The sequence below is a fragment of the Lolium rigidum genome, chromosome 3, assembly GCF_022539505.1.
Source record: "Lolium rigidum isolate FL_2022 chromosome 3, APGP_CSIRO_Lrig_0.1, whole genome shotgun sequence".
Taxonomy (NCBI): domain Eukaryota; kingdom Viridiplantae; phylum Streptophyta; class Magnoliopsida; order Poales; family Poaceae; genus Lolium; species Lolium rigidum.
Genome location: NC_061510.1, coordinates 365,313,191 through 365,330,139, shown reverse-complemented (window position 1 = coordinate 365,330,139; position 16,949 = coordinate 365,313,191).

Sequence of the window (16,949 nt, the reverse complement as noted above, 5' to 3'; positions counted from 1 at the left end):
CCTTGCACCTTTTGATAACACAAGGGAAAAATCTATTTGGCATTATTATGCAAGTAGACCCATTTTGTTTTAAAAATCATTGGATCTCTTTCAAAATGTTTTCAAAGGAAAGTTCAATATAAACCCTATCCAACATTTTGATCCACTCTCATAGTGGTGGAGACCCACCTCTGTAAAGTTCCAGATCTAATTAACAACTTCCATTCATTCATCACATCTCACTCTTGTATGGTTTACCATCATCATCTTGACCTCATGTTGATGGCTTATGCCACCATATTCATCCTTGTGAGTATGGTTATTTCACTCACCATCTCTCTTAGCCTTGCTCTACCATTATCTAAACCATCATCACCACCATCAACTCTTGGCCAAATTGACAATTTGATCAAAGTGCTTCATTCCTCAACATTGGCACCAATGTTTATTAACACCTCTCTCCTTTCATTCTTACTTCATCAAATCAACATTACCCATCTACCTTAGCATGCTCATGCATTGTTTCATGTGGTCAATGCCAATCTTTTCAATTTTTAATTCAAATAAAAAGTTTTATTCTTCAACTATACCTTTGGATCTATTTTCATCTTATGTTTGTCACAACCAAAGTGGTGGGAATTATCCTTAGAGTACATATCACCTCACACTTCTTTTTATCTATATGAATCCACTCACATTCTTATCATCAATAAAGTCACTCATTGACGTCATCTCCTCAACATCATGCCTTGGCCTACACACATGGATGTTGTGCATCTCTTTGTTTGTTCACTTATGTTTGGCAAGGATGGAGCCGGCCATTGTCTATGCATGGTAATTTCGGCCAGCCATTCCTCTCTATTTTTCTTCCTCTACAAGACTTGCCTCCCAACTACCCCAATCAATAAATGAGCAGCCTCCCAACCCACCCAATCAATGAGGAGGCAGCCACCATCCTCCCTCTTTATAAGGAGCTTGGCCGGCCACACCTCCTCTCCTTTGCCTCATTTCTTTTCACTCCCTAGTATTTCCTCCACTCCCTCACACTCTCCTCCTCCACTTCCCCATGAAAATGGTGCTCCCCTTGCTCCCATGGCCGGCCATGGCCATGGCAAGCCACCAAGATGAAGCTCTCCCCCTCCCTCAAGCTCATCCTCACCATGAGAGCCTCCCTCTCCTTCTTCTCCCTAACCCTAGATGGTTTTCTCTCCTCTTCTTCTTCCTCCATTGCTAAGATTGGATCTTGATGCAGGTGCATGTTGGTATAAGCATGGAGAAGCTTGAGCTATCCTCAGATCTGAAGCTCTTGACCAAAATTCGTCCAAAATCTTGCTGTAATTTCTGCCATCTTGCTGTTTCAGATTCTGGTACGATCTTGTAAAATCCGCCAAATCTCGTGTGCAGATCCAAATCGAGTGATTCAAAGTTCCGCAGATAGGTATTGAAAAGATCTACAACTTGGCGTTGGTCTCGTCCTCAAATTCGTTACGGATTTTGCACGGTAAATAAAGTTCTGCAAACATGCAGAATCACTGTTTGTTAGATTTCTTCCGTTTTACAAAACCTTTTTGAGCAAACTCAACTGTGGGTGAAAGCTCTCTCCAGTATAATCATTTTGGCGTTGGTTTCACTTCAAATGACCTCCTGAAATTGAAATGGTTCACAGATCAAGATCTGGTCAGATCTGACTTTGTCGAATTAAACCAGGAGCTTGGAAGCGAATTTTTGAATGAACCCAATTGGGTAAGAACTACCTATTCAATACCTTTCAGATGCAGCTGACCTCATATTTTTATGATTTGTGTATGATTTTTGATGAATTAAACTTGTTCTGTGTGTTCTGCAGACATGGCTGTTAGCTTTTAAATCATCAAAAATCCATTTTTGAACCTAATTGTGTGATTCCAATTATGTAGGATTACTGAATGTTTTCTTAATCATCTCAAACAAGATTCAAACCTTTATCTGTTCTGCAACTCTATAGTTAAAGCAAATGGTGAAAACATGCAGCAAACTTGTAAATCCAATTGTGAGAGTTTCAGAAACAATTTGAACCCAAATCCAATTGTGTGTGAATCTCTGTTTAAATATCTTTCGAATGCCAGTGGCCTCATATTTTTAGGATTTTTCTATGATTTATGGCTTACAGATCTTGTTTTCTGTACAGTCAGATTCAAAGAAATTCCTAAAAATGTAGGTTTAATATTTTTGGGTGATTCCAATTGGGTTAGTCTTGTATTAGTACTGGCTATATAGGAAAAATATTATTAGTCTCTGTTAATACATATTTGTTGCTGTTAGTAATGTTTATGTGTGACATGCATTGTTGAAGCAAAACTTTTCGGTTTATTTGAAACCCTTGACCAACTCTTTTTAGTAGAGATGGGCAACCTTTGTTTTATGCTTGCAAAACAAAACCTCTGCAATTTAACTTTAGCTCTTTTGTTTTGCTTAAGTCTTCAAATGGTGGGGCATATCATTTGCTCCTATTCTTGTGTAGTGTTATGTAAGCTTCTTAAAATAGGGAGAATGATTGCCCGCTTTTCCAAAAATGTTTCAAATTATAATGTGAATGTTTTTGTTGCCAAACTAATGCACTTGTCATCTTTATGATGTTATCTACCAGGGGATATTTGGTTTATACCATGGTGATAACCGAGAGAGGCAATTCCTAAGTTGTGATGCACTCATACCTTTACTAGGTAAATAAAATGGGTTCTCTTTTAGTTGCTTTGTAGTATCTATAAGTTCTTTGTATGTTAGCCCGTAGTAAGGTGGTTAGCTATTGCTTGTTGATTGTTGAATGTTGCATGCTTGTTATGATTGGTGCAATGTGATTGATTGTGTTCCTTTTATATTTTCCGACGATAGATGCGAACGATTCCGGAGAAGAAGAAGAAGTGGTTCGGACAAGGATTTTATTTATATTGACGGGATTCTTATATTGATGAAGTTGAAGAAGTCCAGGGACAAATAAGCCAAGGCAAGCCATCTTTTGATCTCTGATTCGGTATCTAGTTGGATGTCATTTGTTGATATCCAAAGCACCTTGGTTCTATGTGTGTTGTTCTCCTTATTATTGTCATCTATGTATGGTTGCTAGTGGAGTACTCCCTAGTGGTGATACTCCACTATTGTCTTTGTGATATTGGGATGCATGGGATCATGGTCATGCTATTCCACTTGGTTATCTTGTATGCTCAACTTGAGCATGTCTCATCGCAAGATAATGACTTACACCACACCCACCCCTTTGTAGTATAGAGGTATCAATGTCATGATCTCGGTATATTCTCAATGTGAGAGGAGTATGCCGTGTACACATTGGAGAGTATGTTGGATAGTGATACTCCACTATCTAAGTTGTATTTTTAGCACCACAAATCTGATTGTATAATCCTCCTTGGGTTGTCATAATACATGCTTACCTTAAGCAAGTATGATCCACTCCATTACATTTTTTTCACCATCTATGGCGTGATGACTTCCATCTCGGCCGTAGTGCAATAGTAGTTCCACTCATGAAACTTTAGGTTGGGAACCCCTCAAGGTTTACCTTATTGTATATGTTTATGAAAACCTTGGGTGAGGAAAATCTTACCCAAGCGTATGGTTTATGAAAGGAAAGGATCTTGACAAAGACGGTTGGAAAGAGGAAAGTGTGTGTGACTTGGGTTTTTGAGAAAAACGACACATGGTTCTTTGTATTCGCCCGGAACAATTACACAGTGCAACCACATTATCCAAAGTGGGTACGGGCTTAGTTCGACGTCTGTTGAAATTGGCATGAGCACCCTTCACAACTTTCTAGGGAGGGTCACGACGACCTCTGACGCCGGGTTGCGCTCTGGAGGAGGCAATACACTGTAGTTGCCTATAGCCGGACGATTACTGAGGGTCTTCTGTCATGGCGCCGGAGATACGCTCAAAAGGAGGTATGCTGCCGGGGTGCCGGGAAGGGGTAAGCCCGCAGGGAAGGACTCATGTCAAGGGAGACGGGCGAAGGACTATGACCGATTATCCGAGCCTCGCATACTTTTGTATGTCGAACCGGGGATGATCCCGGCGGATTTATCGGTTCTTGTGGTGAAAGTGCGCACACTCTGCAGAGTTAAAACTATTCGAATAGCCGCGTCCGCGGTCATGGACGGTTGGGATGGCCGTTACGGAGACTGTGTCGAGTTTTGGTTATGAAAATGATTTCCAAAGGAAATGCGTGAGTTGGAAGTACGGAAGGGTACGGGAAAGATGTGGTGTCGACCACATGGAGATGGTCGAGGTTTGGAATGTAAATTGGGTTGCTCCCTTCCTAGTGTTTCATGTAGAGGAACTTTTCTTTAACAAAGATATAGAGATGTCATAGGACTTCCCTAGCATTCCCATCAAATGAGATGGCGGTATGCTAACTCTTCTCTAACAAAGATATAGAGATGTCATAGGACTTCCCTAGCAATCCCATCAAATGAGATGGTGGTATGCTAACTCTTCTTTAACAAAGATATAGAGATGTCATAGGACCACCATAGTGTCCGCATCACTTGAGATGCCGGTATGCTATATCAACAAGAGAAACTATTTCTCTTTCACATGCTTTATCCACGAGAGAAACTATTCTTCCTCTCTTGTCTTCTCTAGTTAGAATTGTTATCACCTTCTTGATGGTTTTGCGAGTACAATTCCAATGTACTCACGGCTTTGTCCCTGGCTATTTACTTGGCCGGACTTGGAGGAACACAATGGATGAAGAAGGAGTTGGCGACGTCTATGCGAGCTAGGAACGTCTTCCCGATCGGTTGCACTGTAGGGTTATGGCGGATGACTTGGGTACTGCGCCTGCTTGAAGTGATGATGCTACTACGATGTTTAGTTAGGCCCTTCGAGGCTATTATGTAATTGTCGGTCATGTGACCATGTTGTAATTTTCTTATTCCGCTTTGTAATTGGATGGTGTAATTTGATATCAGTTCGGTTATGTGTTCACGGCGCACTGATCATGGGATCGTGAACTGTATACATAACAGGGAATTTCGGACCGTTAGTCCGAGGTCCCCACAAATAAATCCATCAAGCATAGCAAAACAGGCAATATGAAATAAAAGGCAGAATCTGTCAAAACAGAACAGTCCGTAAAGACGAATTTTTTAGGTGCACCAGACTTGCTCAAATGAAAATGCTCAAATTTAATGAAAGTTGCGTACATATCTGAGGATTACTCACGTAAATTGGCAGATTTCAGAGTTACCTAGAGAGAACACTGCTCAAATTCGTGACGACAAGAAATGCGTTTGCAACGCAGTAATACAAATCTAGTATGAACCTTACTATCAAAGACTTTACTTGGCACAACAATGCAATAAAATAAAGATAAGGAGAGGTTGCTACAGTAGTAACAACTTCCAAGACTCAAATATAAAACAAAGTGCAGAAGTAAAATCATGGGTTGTCTCCCATAAGCGCTTTTCTTTAACGCCTTTCAGCTAGGCGCAGAAAGTGTGAATCAAGTAACATCAAGAGATGAAGTATCAACATCATAATTTGTTCTAATAATAGAATCAAAAGGTAACTTCATTCTCTTTCTAGGGAAGTGTTCCATACCTTTCTTGAGAGGAAATTGATATTTAATATTACCTTCCTCCATATCAATAATAGCACCAATAGTTCGAAGAAAAGGTCTTCCCAATATAATGGGACAAGATGCATTGCATTCAATATCCAACACAACAAAATCAACGGGGACAAGGTTATTGTTAACCGTTATGCGAACATTATCAATCCTCCCCAAAGGTTTCTTTGTAGAGTTATCAGCAAGATTAACATCCAAATAACAATTTTTCAATGGTGGCAAGTCAAGCATATTATAGATTCTTCTAGGCATAACGGAAATACTTGCACCAAGATCACATAAAGCATTACAATCAAAATCATTGACCTTCATCTTAATGATGGGCTCCCAACCATCCTCTAACTTCCTAGCAATAGAAGCTTCACGGTTTAATTTATCTTCTCTAGCTTTTATGAGAGCATTTGTAATATGTTTCGTAAAGGCCAAATTTATAGCACTAGCATTAGGACTTTTAGCAAGTTTTTGTAAGAACTTTATAACTTCAGAGATGTGACAATCATCAAAATCTAAACCATTATGATCTAAAGCAATGGGATCATTGTCCCCAATATTGGAAAAAATTCAGCAGTTTTATCACAGGCGGTTTAGCGAGTTTTAGCGAGTTTCGAGGCAGTTTTGCAAGCTTTGCATTAGGAGTAGAAACATTGCCAACACCAATTATTTTACCATTGATAGTAGGAGGTGTAGCAACATGTGAAGCATTTTCATTGCTAGTGGTGGTAATAGTCCAAACTTTAGCTACATTATTATCTTTAGCATTTTCTTCTTTTTCCCACCTAGCACGCAATTCGGCCATCAATCTTATATTCTCATTAATTCTAACTTGGATGGTGTTTGCTGTAGCAAATGACTTAATATCTTTATTTTCATTAAGCATAACTTTCAATTTCAAAAGATCAACATCAGCAGCAAGACTATCGACTTTAGAAGCAAGTATATCAATTTTCCCAAGCTTTTCTTCAACATATTTTTTAAAAGCAGTTTGTGTACTAATAAATTCTTTAACTACGGCTTCAAGTCCAGGGGGTGTATTCCTATTATTGTTGTAAGAATTCCCATAAGAATTACCATAACCGTTACCATTATTATAAGGATATGGCCTATAGTTGTTACTAGAATTTTTCCGATAAGCATTGTTGTTGAAATTATTATTTTTAATGAAGTTTACATCAACATGTTCTTCTTGAGCAACCAATGAAGCTAAAGGAACATTATTAGGATCAACATTAGTTCTACCATTCACAAGCATAGACATAATAGCATCAATCTTATCATTCAAGGAAGAGGTTTCTTCAACAGAATTTACCTTCCTACCTTGTGGAGCTCTTTCCGTGTGCCATTCAAAGTAATTAATCATCATATTATCAAGAAGCTTTGTTACGGTGCCTAGAGTGATGGACATAAAAGTACCTCCAGCAACTGAATCCAATAGGTTCCGCGAAGAAAAATTCAGTCCCGCATAAAAGGTTTGGATGATCATCCAAGTAGTCAGTCCATGGGTAGGGCAATTTTTAACCAAAGATTTCATTCTTTCCCATGCTTGGGCAACATGCTCATTATCCAATTGCTTAAAATTCATTATGCTACTTCTCAATGATATAATTTTAGCAGGAGGATAATATCTACCAATGAAAGCATCCTTACATTTAGTCCATGAATCAATACTATTCTTAGGCAAAGATAGCAACCAATCTTTAGCTCTTCCTCTTAATGAGAAAGGAAACAATTTTAACTTTATAATGTCACGATCTACATCCTTATAGTTTTGCATTTCACATAGTTCAACAAAATTATTAAGATGGGCAGCAGCATCATCAGAACTAACACCAGAAAATTGCTCTCTCATAACAAGATTTAGTAAATCAGGTTTAATTTCAAAGAATTCTACCGTAGTAGCAGGTGGAGCAATAGGTGTGCATAAGAAATCATTATTATTTGTGTTTGTGAAGTCACACAACTTAGTATTTTCAGGAGTACCCATTTTAGCAATAGTAAATAAAGCAAACTAGATAAAGTAAATGCAAGTAACTAATTTTTTTGTGTTTTTAATATTGCAAACAAGACAGTAAATAAAGCAAGTAACTTTTTTTTTTCTATTTTGATATAGTGCAGCAAACAAAATAGTAAATAAAAGTAAAGCAAGACAAAAACAAAGTAAAGAGATTGGAAGTGGATACTCCCCTTGCAGCGTGTCTTGATCTCCCCGGCAACGGCGCCAGAAAAAGAGCTTGATACGCGTACAACACGCGTCCGTTGGGAACCCCAAGAGGAAGGTGTGATGCGTACAGCGGCAAGTTTTCCCTCAGTAAGAAACCAAGGTTTATCGAACCAGTAGGAGCCAAGAAGCACGTTGATGGTTAATGGCGGCGGAGTGTAGTGCGGCGCAACACCAGGGATTCCGGCGCCAACGTGGAACCTGCACAACACAACCAAATTACTTTGCCCCAACGTGACAGTGAGGTTGTCAATCTCACCGGCTTGCTGTAACAAAGGATTAGATGTATAGTCTGGATGATGATGTTTGCAGAAAACAGTAAGAACGAGTATTGCAGTAGATTGTATTCGATGTAAAGAATGGACCGGGGTCCACAGTTCACTAGTGGTGTCTCTGCCATAAGAAATAACATGTTGGGTGAACAAATTACAGTTGGGAAATTGACAAATAAAGATAGCATGACAATGCACATACATGTTATGATGAGTAGTGTGAAATTCAATTGGGCATTATGACAAAGTACATAGACCGCTATCCCGCATGCATCTATGCCTAAAAAGTCCACCTTCAGGTTATCATCCGAACCCCTTCCAGTATTAAGTTGCAAACAACAGACAATTGCATTAAGTATGGTGCGTAATGTAATCAACACAAATATCCTTAGACAAAGCATTGATGTTTTATCCCTAGTGGCAACAGAACATCCACAACCTTAGAATTTCTGTCACTGTCCCAGATTTAATGGAGGCATGAACCCACTATCGAGCATAAATACTCCCTCTTGGAGTTACAAGTAACGACTTGGCCAGAGCCTCTACTAATAACGGAGAGCATGCAAGATCATAAACAACACATAGATGATAGATTGATAATCAACATAACATAGCATTCTACATTCATCGGATCCCAACAAACGCAACATGTAGCATTACAAATAGATGATCTTGATCATGTTCGGCAGCTCACAAGATCCGACAATGATAGCACAACGAGGAGAAGACAACCATCTAGCTACTGCTATGGACCCATAGTCCAGGGGTGAACTACTCACACATCACTCCGGAGGCGACCATGGCGGTGAAGAGTCCTCCGGGAGATGATTCCCCTCTCCGGCAGGGTGCCGGAGGCGATCTCCTGAATCCCCCGAGATGGGATTGGCGGCGGCGGCGTCTCTGGAAGGTTTTTCGTATCGTGGCTCTCGGTACTGGAGTTATTATCGATGAAGGCTTATTATAGACGGAGAGGTAGGTTTAGGGGCGACGCGAGGGCCCCACACGCCAGGGCCGTGCGGCCAGAGCCTGGGCCGCGCCGCCCTGCTGTGGAGTCGCCTCGTCGCCCCACTTCGTTTCCCTTTCGGACTTCTGGAAGCTTCGTGGAAAAATAAGATCCTGGGCGTTGATTTCGTCCAATTCCGAGAATATTTCCTTACTAGGATTTACGAAACCAAAAACAACGAGAAAACAACAAGCTGGCTCTTCGGCATCTCGTTAATAGGTTAGTGCCGTAAAATGCATAAATATGACATAAAGTATGTATAAAACATGTGTATATCATCAATAAAGTAGCATGGAACATAAGAAATTATCGATACGTTGGAGACGTATCAACCGCCACCATGGAGAAGGCAGCCATCGAAGCCGGAGTCAGCATCGGGAAGGGCGTGGAGAATCCGAAGGCGGAAGCAAGAGGTCTAACATGCCCCCTCGCAGATCTCCCTCCCCACCGCCTAGTGGAGGAGGTGGAGGCGGCGGCCGGAGATCCCGCTCCCGCTCAAAATCCCCTCGCAATGGCTCACGCGATGCAAGGGAATGTCTCAATGAGTACAGATCTGGATACATTGGCCCAAAATGCTTTGGCAGGATGATCCGGGAGGAGCCTTATCCAAAGGGCTTGAACCTTAAGCTACCCGGAAATCTGAAGCACTATGATGGCAGTGAAAGACCCGATACCTGGATCGAGGATTACTTCAACACAGTAAATTTCGCCGGAGGGAATCAAATGATAGCCCGTCGCATGCTTCAGCTGTACGCCTGTACCTTATTGGTCCAACTCGTACCTGGCTTGGTGACCTCCCGGAGAATACCATCTTTTGCTGCTTCGACTTGAAGATTGCCTTCGGTAAGCACTTTAGGGGTACCTACAAGAGGCCTGCCACAACAAGCGACCTGCAACCATGTATTCAAAAAATGTGAAACATCACGAAACTTCCTCACACGATGGTTGACAACCAGGAACGAGTGCGAAAACGTGGATAATCGCACAACTATGCACGCCTTCATCGGTGGACTGTAGAGAGGAGGATTGCTCCGGCACAAGCTCACCTGCATGATCAATGAAAACAATCTTACGTTGGATGACATGATCGGCATCATAAGTAATCACACCGCCGCTAATGATGACGCTGGTGGAGAACTTGCCGCTACAGCCTTACCCCTTCATCAGCAGAAGAAAAACCGCGATAACGGTGGCACCATCAACAGAAACAAGCGGAAGAATCCCCCCGGTGACCAAAGGAGCGGTGGATCCGACATGGTCGCCGTAGCGTTCCAACGCGGAGGTCAAGGAGGCAGAAGAGGCCGCAGACGTGGGGGCGGAGCCAGCAGGGGCCAGCAGCGTGCTGACGAGGTCATAGCTACTGGGTTCCGCGCTCCCCAAACCTACGAAGAATACAGGGACATGCTGTGCCTGTCCCATATGGATCCGGCTGTCGGCAAATCCTCACACACCAACCGCAACTGCAAGTGGGTGAATGACCTGCAGGTCGACCCGGAAGCAGGCTACAAGCGAGCCCGGAAGCACCGCCCACACGGCAAAGGAGGCGAAGGCAAGAACAAGGAAAAGGACGAGGACAGTTCCGAGGCGATGGACGAGGATGACGCTTCGCCGGATCCTAAGGAGGGTTCCGCAGCTAACAAATCCAATCCCTTCGTGAAAAAGAGTGATGGTGCATACCACACCTTTCTCGGAACCCCGACAGTCCGCACCAGCAAGTCAGCGCTCCGGATCCTGAACGCCACAGTTCCGGCTGTGGCGCAGTATATCAGGTGGTCGGAAACTCCGTGTACGTTTGATAGGTTGGATCACCCCACCATCATTCTGAAAGAGTGCTACGCCTTGGTTGTAAGTCCCCGCATCGATGGGTATGATTTCTCCAAGTGCCTCATGGACGGAGGAGCCAGTTTGAACATCATGTACCTCTAGACTCTGGAGAGAATGCAGCTTACCCAGGAACAGCTCAAGCACAGCAACACCGAGTTCCACGGCGTGGTTCCGGGTAAGAAAGCAAACTCCCTGGGCAGCATCAGACTTCACGTGGCCTTCGGCGATGTTAATAATTTCCGCGAAGAGATGATCACGTTTGAGGTCGTGCCCTTCAAGAGCTCCTACCACGTCATCTTCGGCAGACCCACCTACCCCAAATTTCACGCCAGAGCGTGCTAAATCTACAACAAGCTCAGGATTCTGGGTCCTAATGGTATGATCATGTGGTGACCCCGCATACCACTGCATGTTGTAGTATGCCAGTCGTTGATATAACATTCACGAAGTACCATTCCGCAAATATTACATCCCTCAGAGTAGTACAACAGAACATAGCAGGTCCATAACTCATTCATTTATTATTACAAACATAATGTACATATCATCTCGGAGCTCCTCTTGGGTCCTAAGAGGGATACTCCTGGGTTCGTGGCGAACCCATCTTAACTTACAATATAGAAGTCTCACTATGTTATACATTTATTCCCTCGAGCAGTTAAGTACTAAGAGTTCATACTACTCGGATACTTGTACTACTAGGTAGGTCTACACGTGCTCTCCTCCGGAACCCTCCCCGGCTCCGTAGACTATGAGGTAGTCCACTCCTTCGACACCTCCAGAGAGGTCTGGTTCTTCATAGCCGATGATCTCGGCTCCTTCAGGGTTGTCGTGGTCCTCCTCCAGACGGTTCAGACAATCTAAGCAGGGGATTTAAGAGTGGTATGAGTACGAGCGTACTCAACAAGTTCATTATAGAAAAGAGGTGTTTAATGCACTAGCTACGATACTAGACCAGAAAGTCTAATACCAATGCAGGTTTTGATAAACATTTCTTCAAGAGGTTGCTTTTATTTCAAAGAACTATGTCCGTCAGCCTTCACCGGTTTACTAGAACTTCATGGAGCTCCTTTCCGGCCGTGTTTGCAGTTCCATATCCCGGAACAGGGAGTGACAGGTCACGATTCATTACACTCTGCGAGAGGTGTGTTGCTTTACCCATAAGAGATCTTAACCTTGGTGCCAACCGGGTAGCTTTCCCGTCCACACTTCCTTTGGTGTGAGGCCCGGTATAAGGTCATAGCCAATCATATTCCTCCGCTACCTCGCACACCCACCCTTTGTTGCATGCCCCGACCCTGGGTCCTCGCCGGTCCACTTACACCACTTAAGGACGGACCCCGACCACGACGACAGTCTGGGACTCGTTAACCAAACTCCTTCGCCGGTAGCTGCAACCCATCATAGACCACATTACCGTGGGGAATTAGAAGGGGATCCCCACCCACCAATTGTTCCGCAAGCAGCAACCGCTACGGCAAGCAATAGCTATACCATGGGGAATTATAAGGGGCTCCCCACCCACCAATTGCTCGCAAGATACAACCGCTACGGTAAGCGCATCCGTTGATGTACAAGAGGTGGAAATACGATTGACTATTCCGTCCCACTCCAGATCTTATGGTTAACACGGGTATTACGGCACAAGAATCACTGGCGACATTTGTTGTTTAGTCCTAGATGGATATAAACCCTTGCAATGGAACCTCCACCATATCAACACAATCCATGGTTCCATTGCCCACCACTTAGTCATATTCATAGTTATGAAAATAGTGGTTTTTGCTTTTGATGCAATAGTGATAAACAAAGTACTTTGCAAGTAATTTGGTAGAAATACTCGAATGACATGAGCAAGTGATGAACTTTCCTAAACACTGCAAAGTGTTGCAGTTGGATGGTGTGGACTGACCCTTGTCCTCTGCTTCTGAAAAAATAGCATCATTGTCCGATAAGGGCAATGGTTAAAGAAGCATTGATGCATGATTCCATTTTTAGGGTTTGTTCCCCCCTTCCGATGTCGTTATTATTTCATGTGAGAGGTTAATACTAAGAATAATTTGGGGATACTCTATTTAGAGCAAAATGCAACCTTGAAATGTTGTCAAGGTGTTTTTAAAGTCCAAGAGAATTTATGGACTTATTTTCATTATTGAAAATAATATATGTGATTTAAATGATTGTTTTAATCATCAAATTTGAACTTATTCTTGTTTATCTTCAAAAATTCTATTTCATATTTTATTATGATAGAGTTTTTTTATAGTGAGTGGTATTCATATTTTTAATTATTTTTTTAGAGCTATGCACATTATTTCTCATTTTCTATGCATTTTCAAAGTTTCTGTTTTATTTGAAATAGTGAAAAGTCTAAATTGCCCCTGGGCCCACTTGTCAGGGTGGCCCAGCGGGTTAACCCTAACCCGAGCCACACTTGGGCTCGGACGGTTGCACCGACCCCTTTCTCCTCTTCCTCACGAAACCCTACCCCGAGCTCTGGCGATCCCTGCGTCGCCACCGTGCTCGCTGAATTGTTCCGGCCATCTCCGGCCGCCCCCGCCGGCGAGATAGGTCGTAAACGAACGGCCGCTCGATGGCGCGTCCGTTGATCCGCGTCGATCCGTGTTTCGCCGCCGCCATCGTTCGCCCCCAACGCATCTGCGACACGGCCGTGGTGTGCCGTGACGATCTCGTCGCTGCTGGTGCGCCTGGTGCTGTGGTTCGACCGTAGGCCTCGCCGTGCCTGCGCTGGAGCTTCCGCACTTCGGTGACCACCTGGCTTGGCCATGGCTTGGCGCTGCCGTGGCCAGGTTGTGCCGACGTACCTCCATGGTGACGCCGTGGCGCTGCTCCAGGTTAGTGCGCCTCCATCTTCTCCCTTTCTTCCTCCTCCTCTGTGCCATGCTCTAGTTACTGGCATGCCTCTCCTCATGGAGATGCTGGCACTGCCATGTCTTTGTTGCTGTGCTTTGCTAGCTTGCGTGTATGCTGCGATGCTGTGTTGCTACCCTGGATCCTACTCTACTGCTCTCTTTCATGCCCTGCTGTTACTTGCTATCTACCCTGGCTTGCAGTAACTGTGCATCCATGCTGTTGTGCATGCTATTAACCCTATAGCTGCTTGCCATTCTTGCTAGATTCTTGCTCTGTGCTTTTGTCCATGTTATTGTGCTTGCCAGAACTCAAGTGTATTCATGTATGCTTCCCTGGCTTGATTACAGTGTGCAATTCTTGCAAACTTGCAAGTGCCAGTGCTATTATTTGTTATAGCTTGTGCTTGATTCCATGAGTATGCTCAATTGAGCAGTGCTGTTTGGCTTATCAGTGTTACTCAGTGATGAGTGTCAGTGCTTTTCTTGTGTATCTTGATCCAGTGACTCATCATGCCTTGATGTGCTTCTGGATACAATCATAAATTATTTATGTGATTATCTGTGAAGCATCTATTGATTAACTGTGGCTACTTCATTTATATGGTTTATGAATTGATGTCGGAATTGATTCTAGCATGCATTAACAGGTTCTAGCGAGGCTTCGATGATCTCGTGATCATCAGTTGCTTGTAAAAGCTGTTGTGCTCCATCTTGTGCCTTACTAGAGCTCAATTTGAGATGTGTGTGGGTCACAGACAAGTGTTGGTGTGTGCTGATGTTGGCTCAAGCAATTGCTGTTGCTTGCAGTGTTCCATTGGATCCACGGCAAGGCTCTGGTGTATTGATTACTTGTATACATCATTTATCTGTGTAGCTTGGCAAGATTTATTTGATAAATGAGATGAACTATTTCTGCAGTTATGATTCTTTAATTCAATTGACTTGAGCTAGAGGGATGCCAACACTTGTTGGGGACCCTAGCTCACTCTGAACCCTCTGGGTGATGATGGGTGGCTTGGTTGGTCAGTTTTGTGGTTGAGGTGGCCTCAACAGCAATTCTTGCTGTTCGGGATGCTCCCACCCCTGTTGGCTAGGCCGTGGTTTGATGAATGCATCACTCTGGACAATCCCTTGTTGGATTTCCAGTGAGCTTTACTGTTGACAAACAAAAATAGACACAATCTGTCTATCTGTCTGATGGCTTGCTGGGCTTTAGGTGCTAGGTGATTTTTTGGTTGAACAGATAGAGTCATTCCTTGATGGATTTCTCTAGTTAAACCACTACTCTGGTTAACCAGTGTTCCCTTGGTGATTTCCTGTTTGATTCATCCATGTTTGCTTGCACCAACTGACACAATTGCCAGATGATGACACAAACAGGGTATTCTACCCTTATGTGCTCCTATGATGCATAGTATGCTTATTTATGAGCAAAACTATGGTTTGCTCATGTTTATTTGGTATACCTCACTCCAGCTCCTAGAAATGGGTGTTCGTGTAGAGGATTTGCTTCTGGTTGGATTTATGAGCTTGCCCTGCTCCTCCTGGCTTGCTGGTGATGCTTGATTAACTTTTGGTGATTGTGGAATAGGTGAGACAGCTCTGGCTGTTCACATGTTCTTGGTGTTCTTGAGATGTTCTTGCTATCTGGTGACTTACTCTGCTGCTTGTCGATGAATGATGCTAGGGTTTACTGTGGAAAAGGTTTTATACCTCCCTGCTTTGTTTCCACGGTCGACAACAAGGCACGGCCACACTTGGTGACTCCTCTCTCGTGCTTGGTGTCGTTGTTTAGCATGCACATATGCAGTGTGTGCTGCCTGTGTGTGTCTGTACCTGATGCCTTGTACCTGGCTTGGGACTTGGCTGTGAGCTGATCAGCTCGGCAGTTGTTGATCATATCCTCCCAATTTTCATTTCTTTCTAACCTGCCAAGTGGCTATGCCACTTGGCATAACTTGTGTTTGTTGTGATTTATATGCAGGGATCAAGATGATGATCAAATGGACATGAAGATCATCAAGTCCAAGACTAAATGAAGATTAATTGTAGTATTTAGGATAGAATCTGACATTGTACTTTTCTTTTATTTTTCTTTTTTTTCTATTTTGCCAATTCTTGTAATGTGTTGTACTATTTCTTTATTTCAATTTGGAATATTGTAAAGACAATGTATCTTGTGTGATAATCAATAAAGCTCAAGGTTTTCTCTAATGAGCTTTACTTATTATTTGTATTGTTTAGATTGTGTATTATTTATAATTGTTTATTGAATTACCTCAAGTTTGAATTATGAGATCTCTATTTAATGTTTGAATTTGGAATTCAAATTCTACTTTAGGTTTGAATGCAATCATGCAACTTAAAATTGAATTCAATCATGGAACTTAAATTTGTGATGCAATATCCCTTCTCTCTTCTCCAAAACCCTAGTTTAGTTGAATAAGAGCAAGTTTGTCGCACTCTCGGAACCCTAACCCTGTAAGGTGTCGAGAGAGAAACTTGTCCCCCTTCGATGCGATTTTGTTTTAAAAGCGCGAAATTTCCCCGAAATTTACGATGCAATGCACATCCCTTTCTAAAATCTACCACTCGATCGTCTCTAAACCTGGGACATTACAGCCTTTCCCCCTTAAAGAAAACTTCGTCTCGAAGTTGTGGTTGTAATACCTGAAGAGTTCGGGGTATGTTTTCCTCAGGTCTTCCTCCTTTTTCCAGGTGGCTTCCCTCTCGGGGTGATGTTTCCACTGTATCTTGCAGTACTTAATAGCTCGATTCCTGAGTTGTTTCCAGTTCTCCTCGAGAATCTTCGCTGGCTTCTCGATGTAGGTCAAATCTGGTTGTAACTCGAGCTCATCATGTGATACTGGCTCATCTGGGGTCTTTAAGCATTTCCTGAGTTGAGACACATGGAATACATTGTGAACTTGAGATAACCTTCCCGGTAGTTCCAATTCAAAGGCTAACCCTCGGTTCTGACTCAGAATCTTGAAAGGTCCAATGTATCTAGGACTTAACTTCCCTTTTACTCCGAATCTCTGAAGTCCTTTCATTGGGATCACCTTAAGATATACCATGTGTCCAACTTGCTCCCATGTCCTTCTCTTCTGATCGACATGACTCTTTTGTCGACTTTGGGCTATCTTGAGCCTATCTATCT